The following is a 13,998-nucleotide window of genomic DNA, read 5'->3' as shown; positions in this document are numbered from 1 at the left end:
AGCTTTCTCATAAAATTATCTTTATCCCAACGAATATCATCTGTTTCTTCTAATAATCTCACAATACATCAGTTGTTTGGCAAATCTACAATCCTTGCCCTGTAAGGATTTCACTATTTTCCGAGGTGAAGTCACATACACGCAGTACTCCTTTATGCCTCATGCTCTTTCACCCTTGTTGTATGCCCAGCGCTAACTTCTAACTTACTCAAAATCATATCAAATTCGTCTTAATAGTGGTCTTGTCTTATCACCTTCTCGTCATACTACACCTTAAGTTTGTAGCTATACATTTCCCTTTTATCCTATACTCATACTCAATTATTTACGTCCGTCTTGAGTGCTTCCTTTAGTATTCCTTCCATTTCTTCAGTCTATGTCCATCTTTTATTTGTGCATGAGTAATCTTATGGTACCCCTACATCCTTCGGAAAGCACTACTTTTACATAATCCCTCCTTCGTTTCAAAACATATTTTGTTCATCTCTACTTGGTCTTATCATACCATTCATTTCTGGCATTCATTCTGTCTTGTTGTTCATCTTCCTTTAGGTTGGTCTTTCACAATTCTGTCACTTGTATTACTCGTTTTCCAAGCTATACATGTCATAACGCATCGCTACACTGTAATCCCACTCGCTTTCTTCTTATCTTCCTCTTTCTATTAAATCCTTCTCTTCCTGTGCTCGCTTTCACTTCTGTTACCACTTGACTCTATTCTGAACTTTCCCTATAGGACTTGGTAGGTCTTCCTTATTCGTTCTATATTTGCTTTTCCGTTTCTCACTAATCACATCATATCCTTTAGTTACTTCCTCGCTAGGCTTTACTCATTTCTATAACAATCCTTATGGTATTCACATTGCATCCTGTTCGTAATCCATCCTATAACGCAACACTTCTTAATCTTATTCACGATTCTTACTATGTTTTAATTACATTCTGTGGGCTAGGCGTACTTAACCCTTCACCCTTTCTGATCAATCTTACCCTTAATATCTCACAAGCTGTCTTATCAATACCTTCATAATTTGTCATAATTCTTCCTCCTCCGTATTATTTTCTCAATCATACTACTACTCCTTTTAAATGTAAACTCGTCGTAATTTATCCCTACTTATCGGTTCACTCGATACCTCAATAAAATATTTTGTTAAGAGTTGCCACCTTTTTCTAAATCATCCCTTAGTATCACAAGCCCTTACGAATCATCCTAGCATTTCATCAACAATACATGAAATACATGATCCTAAACAGCCCACAAGTTTGAGCTTTCTTTCCACAAATTCCATCTCCAATTAGTTGATTAAGAACTAATAAAATGTCACCATGAAGCATTCACCAACCACCACCAGAAGAAAAACTAGAATCCGGCAAGCACCACAGGACTTCTAATGCTTGATTTACATAGTTTACCTCCAGGTTTATTCTTGAGTCATGAACGAATTATTTAGTTCATAAACTACTTGTTGTATGCTTTGTACTCTTCCAATAAAGTGAAACTTAATTGTCGGACGTTTTTTCCCTTCAACATGAGCTTTTTCTAAGGCAAAATGTAATTGGGAAGTATTCTGGTACGTCCAAATGAAGTCCAAACTTTGCTGCTCATATATTCTTTTTCTAAATAAAATTTTCCAAATAAGAATGGTGCCTCTTACGGATGACATGGGGGGTATTTCTTAAAGCTTTAGTACAACATAATAAATTTTCCTCTATCAGTATCGACTTTCAAGACATATTATGAACTTATATCTCATTCTCTTCTTTTTCCTATTTCTGGGAAGATTTGGGCAGAGTTTCCTCTGTACTTCTTACTATCCAAAAGCCTGCACGCAGGAAATACCAACAATGCCTCACAGGGCCAACATATATACGTATATATATCATATCGTATCATAGCCACATAGGGCTCTCAATTTCCAGTAAAGAGTATAAAGGCGTTGGAACATACCTCACATATCGAACCTCAGGACGTACCTGATCCTTTAACGATCTGTCCTGTTACACCTTCCTATCTGCCTCCCCTTTCATTCTTCAAATTTACATGTTAACCATACCTCACTATTCTTACCTTATCCGACATGCCTCTTTCGCACCGTTACTTACCTGTGTACTTTGTAACTGCCAATATCATCGGTCGCTTTTTTCTGTCGATGTCGTTCTTCAGCTGAAATCAAAGGTTAGTATAAGGAATTTCATTTCCTATGGCTAGGCTCTATCACACGATCTTAGATATGAAAGAAAGGTAACATCCTAAATGTCCTGTAGCTCCCCGTTTATAGATGTGGTGCACAACACACCGATAAACAAGACTCTACTAGACACGGTCTGTAGACACTCCGAGGACGAACTGCTCTGATACCACTTTTGTGACGACCCAACCCCGTAGGCCATGACTAGTGCCCGACCTGGACACCCGTATACATACCTGCCAGATATAGTCAAACTGAAACTACGAACAATATGGAACTGTTATATCTCGTAATTTTATACGTCGAGTTATTCGCAAAAGAATCGACTCAAGTTAAAGACGGGATCATTTTCGGGCACGAAGTAGAAATCTTTAATTTCCGGTTTCTATTAGAACATAAATTGTTTGTAAATTTATTTAGAGTAGAAATATTATTGGAAACTAGGAGATAATTAATTGTGATTAGATTATTAAGTAATGATTATTGGTCAATTAATAATTAATTAATTTAATTATTACAAGTGGGCCCCACCCGTTTAAAAAAAAACGAAAAAGACAAGAGAGGAAACTTACTTTAATTAGGTGTATTCCACGTGTAGGATTGATGTAAAACATCAAAGTGACTCATATTAATATAACTTGATGATCTGTTGCTACCTTAAGGTTTGTGCAATTCATTTATACTATATAGGGGAAGTGGACCCCACGATTCAAATGCTTTGGAATTAATTAGGCATAGTGCTTGAGTCAAAGTCATCTTTTTGATAAGTGAACTGAATGTAAGCAGCTAATTCCATGTATGGAAAAGATCAACCGTGCTCCCAAATGCCTATAAATATTTTTTAAAAAAAAATTCCATGGTCATTCAAAAAAAATATAGATGCCACATAGGAGGGCACGTGTTGTTAGATCCCGTATTTTCATACGTTGGGAAGTGTGCGAGTTAAATGATATTAGTAACGGACACGAGGTTGTCCCCCAAGCTTATAGGTGATTAAAGTGATGGTATACATGTATAGTAAGGATTTGAAGTTAAACCAATGGAAGAAAATAAGTTTCGTCGAGGTTCAAAATTTATTTGAATGAAATACGGTCCAAGCTATAATATCCCAAATAATGAACCTGGAAATTTGACCATCCAACATGAGCAAATTTATATGAACCTCGAGGATTCGGTCATATTTAAGTATGGGAATCAAGAGATCAATGTGTAAAAGGAATGACGTCCCAAAATTATTTAGGACTCGAAAGTGGAATGATGGTGATTGGAAATAATATTTTGTGTGTACAAAAAGGGGCTATGGACTACTGCTATGTCACATGACCATGAAAATGAATATGGAGTGTATTAAAAATGATTTCTATTTAAGTGACTTGTGATCAAGAAATTAATTATATGAGTACGGAGTAAATATTGGATTTTAGTGGGATAAATGATTTAATAATAATAATTGGATAGGATTAAGTGGATGCACTCCACATGGCACCGTGGGAGCAAACAATTTGGTGACTAAGCACTACTATGTGTAACGGTGGCATCATTTAGTGGGAAAAAGGATTAACGTTCCTTTATTAAATGATATCTCATTGTACCTTTGGAAAGCTTCACATAGAAATTGTGAATATGAGTTCCTCTTTTCATGGAAATGAATCGGAACTGAAGCAGTTCCATTCTTGGAAAATATACATAGGCAATAAAGTGTATTGTTAATGATTTCACCTTCCAGTAGGGATCGTGAAGCGCTAAATAGCGACATAAAATTTATGTCAACGTTGGTAACGTGATTGTAACATTGGCTTCCTCCGGATGTTAGCAAATTTGGAATTTCTTCAAGGCGAAGTAATATGGAAGAAGAGTATATCTTGGCATATAAGGTAAGAATTATCCTCTTCTAAGTATACTCAAACTCATTGAAGTCATAGCTAAATTGTGGGATGGGAAATACGGAAATTATATCGTAGATTGTATTTGACATTATTATTGGCTTATGGGATGTTTGTGAATTATGTAGATGTTGTTATGGATGGAAATTATGGTAAATAGCATGAATAATACGTTCCTGATGTCTCTATATATGTCCATGTGTTTATAAAGAGAATCGATGGAAAATTTATCGACATAGATATTGACTAGAACTCGAGGAAAGTGATTTTGAGTTCTTGAATTAGTTGAAAAGGGATTAAGAGATATTACTAGGTTGTTTTTGGTATTGTTTTGATAATCGGAGATTAATTATAAATTTTGGATAGGTGAAAATATAGGGGAAGTGCTGCCGGATTTTCGCTAAATTTTAGATAATAGAAAACCTTAAACGAGAATATGTATAAGCTGGAATATAGGTTCAATAAGAAATGGGTTATAGAATTGTGGACTAGAAAATATAGTTACTAACGATAACGTTACTTTTATATAAATAGGCTAAAGGAGCGACGAGACGAACGAGTTACGAATAGCCGCTAACAGGTATGTAAAGCGCAACCCTTCTTTCTTTTGGCATGCCTTAGTTTTCAATAGGCTATATCACGAGCCTCGAGGAAATTCTAAATTCGAAATCCGAGCATGTTATGAGCCTTATAAATATTCCTTCGCACTCTTATGTATGATTTGATGAAATATGAACCATTATGTCTTTGAAATAATCGCTTTCCGAACTTTGCATAAAAAGGTTTCACTTTAAAGAATTTCGTAATTTGTGAACGTCATATCTTTCACAGAAAGGCTCGGATTGCTTCAATATTTTTGTAGAAGTTTATATGGCATATAATGAGTATATTTTCCATAGGCGGGCCCGACTCGGGTCAATGCCCATCCGTGGGTCCCGCGACTTTCCTTTATGTAATTCAGACGACTTTTGAAAGAATTTGGTATGATTATCATTTCGAATTTCAAGTATGGTCATTTACTTATATTTGAGTCTATGATAATGATTTTATGCATATGGTTACTCATGACTTTGCTCGTGTGTTCTGTTATATCTTTCGCAGGTTCCCGAGCCGGTTCTGTTATCGTGCGCGCTTTGATATACTCCGGAGTTATGCTGTGTTTATGGTTCACCGAGCTACTCGCAAAAGAGGGTCGGGTTCCACATATATTTGGTGTTATGCTGTGTATGGCGTTATGTTGTGATGTGATATGTGACGGGGATACGGAGATTTGAAACCTTCTGGTGTTATGCTGTGTTATAGCGCCATCGACGGGCGGGCGACCATATTCTTCTGTACCTTATGCATGACTTATATTTTGAAAGTAAACATTTTGATATGTTGGATTTATACTTATGTTCTGTACTACTATTTCGTTTATGCCTCAGATTTGTTCCTGTACTTTCTGCTTTGCATACTCAGTACATATTTCGTACTGACCCCCTTTCTTCGGGGGGGCTGCGTTTCATGCCCGCAGGTACAGACGCACAGTTTGGTGATCCACCAGTTTAGGACATCCTCTTCTGCTGTTTGGAGTGCTCCTCTTATTCCGGAGCCTACATTTTGGTATATATACTTGTTTGATGCATATGTATATATTTGTTCAGGGGTACGGCGGGGCCCTGTTCTGCCATATGATCCGTTTGGTCTGTTTAGAGGTCTGTAGACGTATTTGTGGGTGTGTGTGCCTACTTCTGTTCAGATGTGTTTGTATGATCCTATTCGCTATGGCAGCCTTGTCGGCGTGCATTTGTATATGTTTTGGGCCGTTGTGCCATTTGATAGCCTTGTCGGCTTTTGATACATTCGATAGCCTTGCCGGCTTTTTGATATATGTATATGCATATGGTTGTGTTTGAAATATGTCTAAGACAGTTTGATATAATTTGAGGCAGCGTGTGATATTTGTGCCTAAATATGTTATCTGTATGTGATTAGATTTGGATAAGTGTGTTACGATTTGATATGTTTGTCTGTCTGGGTGTCCAAGTAGGGCACCAGTCGCGGCCCACGGGGTTGGGTCGTGACAGGAACTTTACAAAAGAACTCCGAATGTTCATAGCGTCATCATATATGTATATTCAGATAAATTGACTCCTGAGTTGTCACAACTGATCAAATCATAAAATGATACGCAAGCCGACAAGGCTGCCACTACACATCAATATCATGTCATATGCAAGCCGGCAAGGCTGCCACTACACATCGGTATCATGTCATATGCAAGCCGGCAAGGCTGCCACTACAGACGGACATCATATCATAGCACATCGTATAGACGCAACTGAACAGAACTTATACACAACCCACACATATGTCTACAGACCTCTAATAGTATCGATAGCGAAATATGACGGGACAGGGCCCCGTCGTACCCTTGGATAACATATACGTATATATATCATAAAATATGTACTAAAAGTCTAGACTCCGGAACAACAGAGCTCTCCAAGACAATTGAGTAGAAGTCCTATGCTGAAGGGTCACCAAACCGACTATCTGTACCTGCGGGCATGAAACGCAGCCCCCCGAAGAAAGGGGGTCAGTACGTAATATGTACTGAGTATGTAAAGCATGAAATTCAGTAAAGAGGATCACAACTAAAATAGAGATTACCAGAAACAAGTATGACTTTAAAACATCAATACACTTGCCTTATGAAATGAAAATCATGCATATCCATATCATATATCATATATATAATGTGTCCCGGCCCTCTAGTGAGGGACTCGGTGAATAAGGTCGCCACATACCATCTTTGGCGCCATAATCAAATCATCACATCATCACACAATCATATCATCACATCATATGTATATATATATATATATATATATATATATATATATATATAACGTGTCCCGGCCCTCTAGTGAGGGACTCGGTGAACAATGCAGTGAAACTGTGCACGAAAACGTGTCCTGGCCCGGGACTCAGCGAAAGACATATTGAGGCACGCACGAGCAGAGTAGTGAGCAACTATATGCAATTTAAATCATATCTGAGACTCAATGGAATAATCAAAACGAACCATCATTTGCAAATCAAGACAATAGTTATATCAAATACCTTTCGAATGTCACTGTGAATCATATCAAAATAGAACTCTGGAATCATATGTGCGTATCAAAACATAATAAAGTAAGTTCTGGGAATCAAGAAAATTAACCATCCTAGTGGCTCTAAGAATAGGAATTTCTTTAGAACCATATACACGCCGTTTGTTCGTTTCGTAAAGATCATGCCAAAAAGAAAGAAGGGTTAACTTTACATACCTGTTAGCGACTATTCGCAAACCCGTTCACCTTGTCGCCCTTTTAGCCTATTTAATATAAGAGTAACGTTATCGTTGGTAACTATACTTTCTAGTCCATAAATCCGCAGCTCATCGCTTATAGAACTTATTCTTTAACTCATATTTTCTTGTTTAGGGTTTTCCATTAGTTAAGGGCTTAACGAAAATCGGGCAGCATTTCCCCTATATATTCGCCTAACCCGAATTTCCAATTATTCTCCTGTTGACACAAAAATACCAACAACAGAGATATACATATAAAATTCTCACAATTCTGCCCATAACAATTCTAACAACCCAACAACCTTTCTAAATCCAATTTAACCCACAATTTCGTATAACAACGATTTCATGCAATTTCTTACTTCCAATTTTATCCAATCCAATTTTAATCTTTCCATTACAACACCATTAAAACAATTACACCATAGAACAAGAAAATCTTACCTTAATTTTCTCGGAGGAATTTCTACTCTTATTTGCTCTAATTTCGCAATTTCTTCTTCCTCGATTCAATATCCAATGTTGCTATCACCTCCCTGAACTTGTAATTCACTTTGGAATTTAATCTAAGCAAGCAAAACCTTTTTTTTTTTAACAACGGACTGCCATGGCTGAAAGAAGCCATGGCCGAACCTCCCTTTTTTTTTTCCTCTAATTAAACATTTTTTTCCTTTTAATTTGTTTAGTTGAAAATGGAATGTGTACATATCTATTCTTAATCATGAAGCATCATTTATAAGGAGCCTAATACTGCTACACGTGCCCACTCCAATGACTCACCCATTTGATCATGCTTTATCGTTTTTTTTTAATTTATTTATTTCGGGTGGGGCCCACTTTCAATAATTAAATGAATTAATCACTAATCCCTACTTAATAATTTAATCATAATTGATTAATCCCTAATCTCCAATAATATTTTTAACACTAAATAAAATTTATAAACAATTTATGTTTTAATTAAAATTGAAAATTAAAGATTTCTATTTCGTGTCCGAAAATGATCCCGTCTTTAACTTGAGTTGATTCTCTTGCGAATAACTCGACGTATAAAAATACGAGGTATAACATCAACTTTCTGCCAAATGTCTAAATGGTTAAATACGGTCCCAGAATACGGACCGTAAATCAAAATAGGGCTCGTAAACTGTGACCATAAACTACAATGACTCTAGCAAACCTTTCTGGTTCTGTTATGCTTAAATACGATCGCGAAGTACGGACCGTAAACCAGAATACGGTCCGTAAAGTGGGTTTACGACCATTGTGCATCCCGACTACTGTTCATCAAAAATCAGATTTTGTGATTAATATAAGGGGCCCTTTTATTCATTTTCATTTCATTTCTCATCTACACCACTCAAGAACTCTCTAGAAAATTCTCCAAACACTTCAACCATAATAATAACAAGGAGATCAATGATCAACAACATTAAATCCATGAAACAAGGTGTGTGAAACTGAAGTGAAGTTCATCCAAACCAAGAAGTTCCAAGAAAGGTTCATAGTAGGGTTTTGGTGCAAAAGGAAGGATTCCACTCTAGGCTTGTTCCACCATAATCTAAGGTAAGTTTCATGACTTCATCATATTGTTTAAGGTATTGGAAAGCTAAGATGCTTGAATGGTAGGAAAACATAGAAGATGGGTCTTAAAATGAATGAATAGTGTCACAATTGAATGGTAGTTGAATGGAATCGTAAATGTTGATGTGCTATGATTATGAATATGTTGAAAAGGATGCTTAGACCATGAAATAAGTATTATATAGGAGGAAACGCGATAATGCGTTATAAGTATAAATGTGGAAAAATTAGAGACAAATGGTGGATTGTGGTTAGTGCATGTAAATGATGATTGTTGATTTCAATATTGTGAACGTTGTTGTGAGCGTTTTGGAGTTAATATAGAATATGGGAAAAGTAGTATAAACAACGGAAGTGCCGCCCAATTTTCCTAGAAATAGTAGCACGTTTTTATAGTCGATTAACTAACGTTAATGTGAATTTTCTCTTGAAGGTAGAAACGTGACATTGAAGGAGAACAAGCGAACGATAGCTTAGTTAGACATAAAAGGTATGTGAGGCTAGTCCTTTCTTTCTAATGGCATGAATCCTGTGGTGTACTTTCTTTCTTATCCATGAACTTCTTAAGTCCCGAAAGATATGAGCCTATGTCCATAATTAGCTACACAAGGTAATGAGTTAAAGTTTAGTGATTCTAATGATGTTATTTATTGCTTACACTCACCTTATATGCTAATCCCTTCAAGGTGAGACAGAATGTCAATGATTGCTCCATAATGCAATCGGGGGATCACGACCTTACGTCACCCCGATAAAATATGGTTGATCTTGACCCTTATGCATGTATTATGATAAGTTAAGCATATTGTGATGATATTACTATTACACCGCGCCTATTTGGCCCGGCAGTCACCGCCAAGGCGGGCAGCTTATACACCATGGCCAGTTGGCATGGGCAGGCACCACTAGTGGGCGGCATGAGATGATACCCTGGACGCGGGCTAACGTTATTGATTATCACACCGCACCTATATGGTCGGGCAGTTTATATATATATATATATATATATATATATACATGTTATGCATACATGAGACGATAATGAGTATAAAAGTAAGTCAGCATGCATTACTTCTTATATGATTCATAGTCAGTTATAGTCTGCTCTATATTTGATGCCTCCCTTATTTTCTTGATGTATTGTTATTGTTTATGCCTCTCATACTCAGTACAATATTCATACTGACGTCCGTTTTCTTTGGACGCTGTGTTCATGCCCACAGGTAGACAGGGAGGTGAGCTTGATCCAGATTCTTAGTAGCTGTCAGCTGATTGAGAGCACTCCATTGTCCGGAGGTACTTATGGTTGTTCTTTTGGTATGTATGTATATTTTGGGCACGATGGAGTCTTGTTCCGTCTATATGTATAGTATGTCAGTAGAGGCTCGTAGATGCGCAATGTGGGTTAGGTGGTCTCACAAGGTTACTACAGTATATTGGTATATATTATTTTGGTAGCCTAAAGAGGCGTATGTATATAAGTTCAATTGTGTTTTCAACCGAAAATGATTGCCTTATGATTATGAGATTGTGGATGATAAAAAGGTGTAAAATTACTATGACGAGTGAGGAATTAAGCGGTGCTTGGTGGTTAGCCCCGGGTACCCGTCGCGGCCCCTAGTCGGGTCGTGACACTTGCGAATAAGGTAAAGAAGTGGCCTTCTATAGCGTTGATTATGATCAAGGTATAATGAGAACATAACAAGAACTATAATACCAAGTATAGCGAGGAAACGACTGCAAGAGTCATACCAGCAAGCGAGCAATGGGGCAGTAGATGAGAAAGCTTAAAAGACCTTGTTAGGGTAAAGTCCAGCACAGGTATTCCTCAATGACAAAAATGACATCCAGCAAAAAGGGGGAAGTCAACTTGAAAAAGAAATCAGAGAAAAGTGGTATGGCAAAGTAGAACATAAGATATGATAATAATAATAAAAAAATTATAGGAAGGAAGAGAGCACGACGAGATAAGTTGCTACAGATAGACAAAAGACTTTTGGTATGGATGATCATCGAGCCTAGTCATGATCGGGTACGCGAAACACTGAATCTTCGTTGTCGGGCATGCTATGTAAATGATATGCATATGAATATGACTATGCATACGACAGGTAAATGAGTACGATTATGAATATGGATACGGATGTGGATACTTGTATATGTATAGATATGTATGTACACAAATCACGCAAGAATGATTATGTAACTCGCAAGTATTTATGCGTCGCCAATGAAACCAAGTGGGTACTTAAAGAGAGTAGTAAGAGGTAAGCAAGAATAGTATGATCATGATACTCCAGGTCAATTGAAGGAAAATATATGGCGAAATTTCGTGGAATCCCGGATAGTTTAACATTCGAGGACGAATGTTCCCAAGGGGGGAAGAATGTTACACCTCGGAAAATTTTTCGACCATGCACAATGAATAGACTGACGAAGATTATGACTTATGCGATGTTTTGATAAGTAAGAAATAGTATTTGACGGTCCTAATCAAAATTTTAAAGACCTTGGACGTGAGGGAAGAAAGTTGTCAAGGAAGGCAAGGCATACGTTGTGTATCGGAACGAATTATAACTAACGAGTCAATGATGATTTAATGATGCTTTGGAGAAGAGTAATAACATCCCTTAGATTGGTATTGAAGTTTTAAACAAGTGTTAAGAAGGTTACATAAGGATTGGAGATCAAACGAGTCGACGAGAACGAAATCGGATCAGCTGGGCATTATACGGCCCAACATACTGGCCGTATAAATTATACTGGCCGTATGTTAGGCCGTATATTTAGCCAAGAGGGGAAAAGTTCACTGGACCAAACATACGGCCCGTATAAAAGATACGGACCGTATGTTGGTCCGTATATCCTTGTCGGGACAGATTTCATGATTTATATGAGAGGACCCGAGTTCATTTTATTTCATTTCATTTTCACCTCTTACTTCAAGAACACTCTAGAAAACCCTCTCTACTCTTCATCCACAAGAAAACAAGGGAAATCCATGATCAACTTCATCAAATCCACAAAATCAAGTGTATGAAACCTACCAAAGTTCATCTTACGTCAAGGAATCCCAAAGGAAGTGAGCTAGGGTTTTTGTGCATGAAGAGAATTCCCACTCAAGGCTTACTCATCCATTATCTAAGGTGATTTTTATGATCATTCTTTGTTGTTTAAGGCGTTGAAAGTTAAAAACACTTGGATATAGGAAATGGGTCATGATTGTGTGAATAGTGACATTGTTGGGTAAAGGTTTGGATTGAGCCATTATTATCGATATGTTGTGATAGTAAATATGTTATGAATGATGTTTAGAATGTGGGATAGGTATTATATGTGATAAAATGCAATAATGAATTATGACCATGATTATGGAGAAATTGGAGTGAAATGGTGAAATGTGGGTAATGTAGATGAATGATGATTGTTGTTTGCGATATTGTGAATGTTGTTATGAATGTTTGGGAGTTGATATAGTATATGGGGAAAGTCGTATAAATAAAGGATATGCTGCCCAATTTTTCCCTAGAAATAGTAACGCGTTCTTATAGTCAATTAACTAATGATTGATGCGAATCCTCTTGAAAGTAGAAACGCGAGCATCGGAGGGGAATGATCAAGCGATAAAACTGTTAAACGAAAGATGTATGTAAGGCTAGTCCTTTCTTTCTAAGGCATGAATCTTATGGTATGAATCCTCCTATCCCCCATGATTTTCCTACATATTGGGAACAATGAATCTATGAGTATAAAGAACTTCATACGAGGTAAAGAAAATAGATACGTTACGAACATGACAACACCGATGATGAATCTAAGTCTAGAAGTCATAAAGTTCATGATATGATATTCCTACGAAGCTAATGATCCCTATATGACTCTTATAATATTATCCTCCTACCTCTCCATGACTTTCCTACCTTCCAGAAAAGTAAGAGCCTATATTCATGAATAGCCATATGGGATAAGATAAGAGATATGTTACGAATGCCATAATAATGAGGATGAGTCTAAGTCTAAAGATTCTATGGCCTATAATATCATGGTTTTACATGGCTAATAATCCATATTATGATCCATTGATGTTGTTTATAGTATGCACTCACCTTATATACTATTTCCTTCAAGGTGAGGCAAAATACTTATAAATTCTCCAAAATGAAATCGGGGGTCACGACCTTATGTCACCCCGACATAGCCATAGTTGCCTTCAAGTTCTAATGTATGTTTTTAATGATAAATATATAGTGATGCTAAGTCATGGTATGTCTATGAGATATACAATAATGTAATTTTACGATATACTTACACGAGGTATGAAAATGTTAAGTTATGAATGATTATGTGACGATACGATTCCACCGTGCCTAAATGGCCGGGCATGTCACTGCGAAGGCGGGCTTCATACGATTCCACCGTGCCTAAATGGCAGGGCATGTCACCACTAAGACGGGCTGCTATGTATACTCCGTGCCTAGAGGGCCGGGCATGATCACCACTAGTGGACGACATATGATGGTTACCCGGACGCGGGTTAACGATTATGATGATGACGCGATGATATATATATGCTATGATGATACCTTTACTATGATTATATAAGTATACGATATATGTATGAAATGTATTCACCTATAAAACTCATGCAGGTTATATCTTCCTCCTATGGTTTATGATTCTTCTATTATGCTTATTTCATTCATGTCTTACATACTCAGTACAATATTCGTACTGACGTCCGTTTTTTTGGACGCTGTTGTTACACCTCGGAAATTTTCCCGTTAGCGTACAGTGAATAGGCTAACAAAGGACATAGCGTATGCGATGTTTTGATGAGTAATGACATCCCTTAGATTGGTATCGAAGTGTTGAACAATTGTTAAGAAGGTTCCATAGGGATCGGATATCAAACGAAGTGATGAAATGAGGATCAGTGAACTGATGGGTTATACGGACCATATAACGTTATACGGCCATATAATGAACCGTAGAAGTGTCACAG

At 37.1% G+C, this 13,998-nt stretch overlaps 1 long non-coding RNA gene across 2 annotated transcripts; it reads left to right on the top strand.

Annotated features, from left to right (window-relative positions):
* Positions 1-3,783: 3,783 nt before the first annotated feature.
* LOC132614813 (uncharacterized) lies at positions 3,784-6,018 on the top strand. Of its 2 annotated transcripts, XR_009572453.1 has the most exons (4): positions 3,784-4,066; positions 4,610-4,655; positions 5,177-5,438; positions 5,592-6,018. It is a non-coding gene; the product is annotated as an uncharacterized LOC132614813 (long non-coding RNA). The 2 variants fall into 2 exon arrangements; XR_009572452.1 differs by having other exon boundaries at positions 5,177-6,018.
* The last annotated feature ends 7,980 nt before the right edge of the window (positions 6,019-13,998 follow it).

This window comes from Lycium barbarum, chromosome 10 (assembly GCF_019175385.1).
Source record: "Lycium barbarum isolate Lr01 chromosome 10, ASM1917538v2, whole genome shotgun sequence".
Lineage (NCBI taxonomy): Eukaryota > Viridiplantae > Streptophyta > Magnoliopsida > Solanales > Solanaceae > Lycium > Lycium barbarum.
This window is presented reverse-complemented; position numbering and strand designations above follow the sequence as displayed.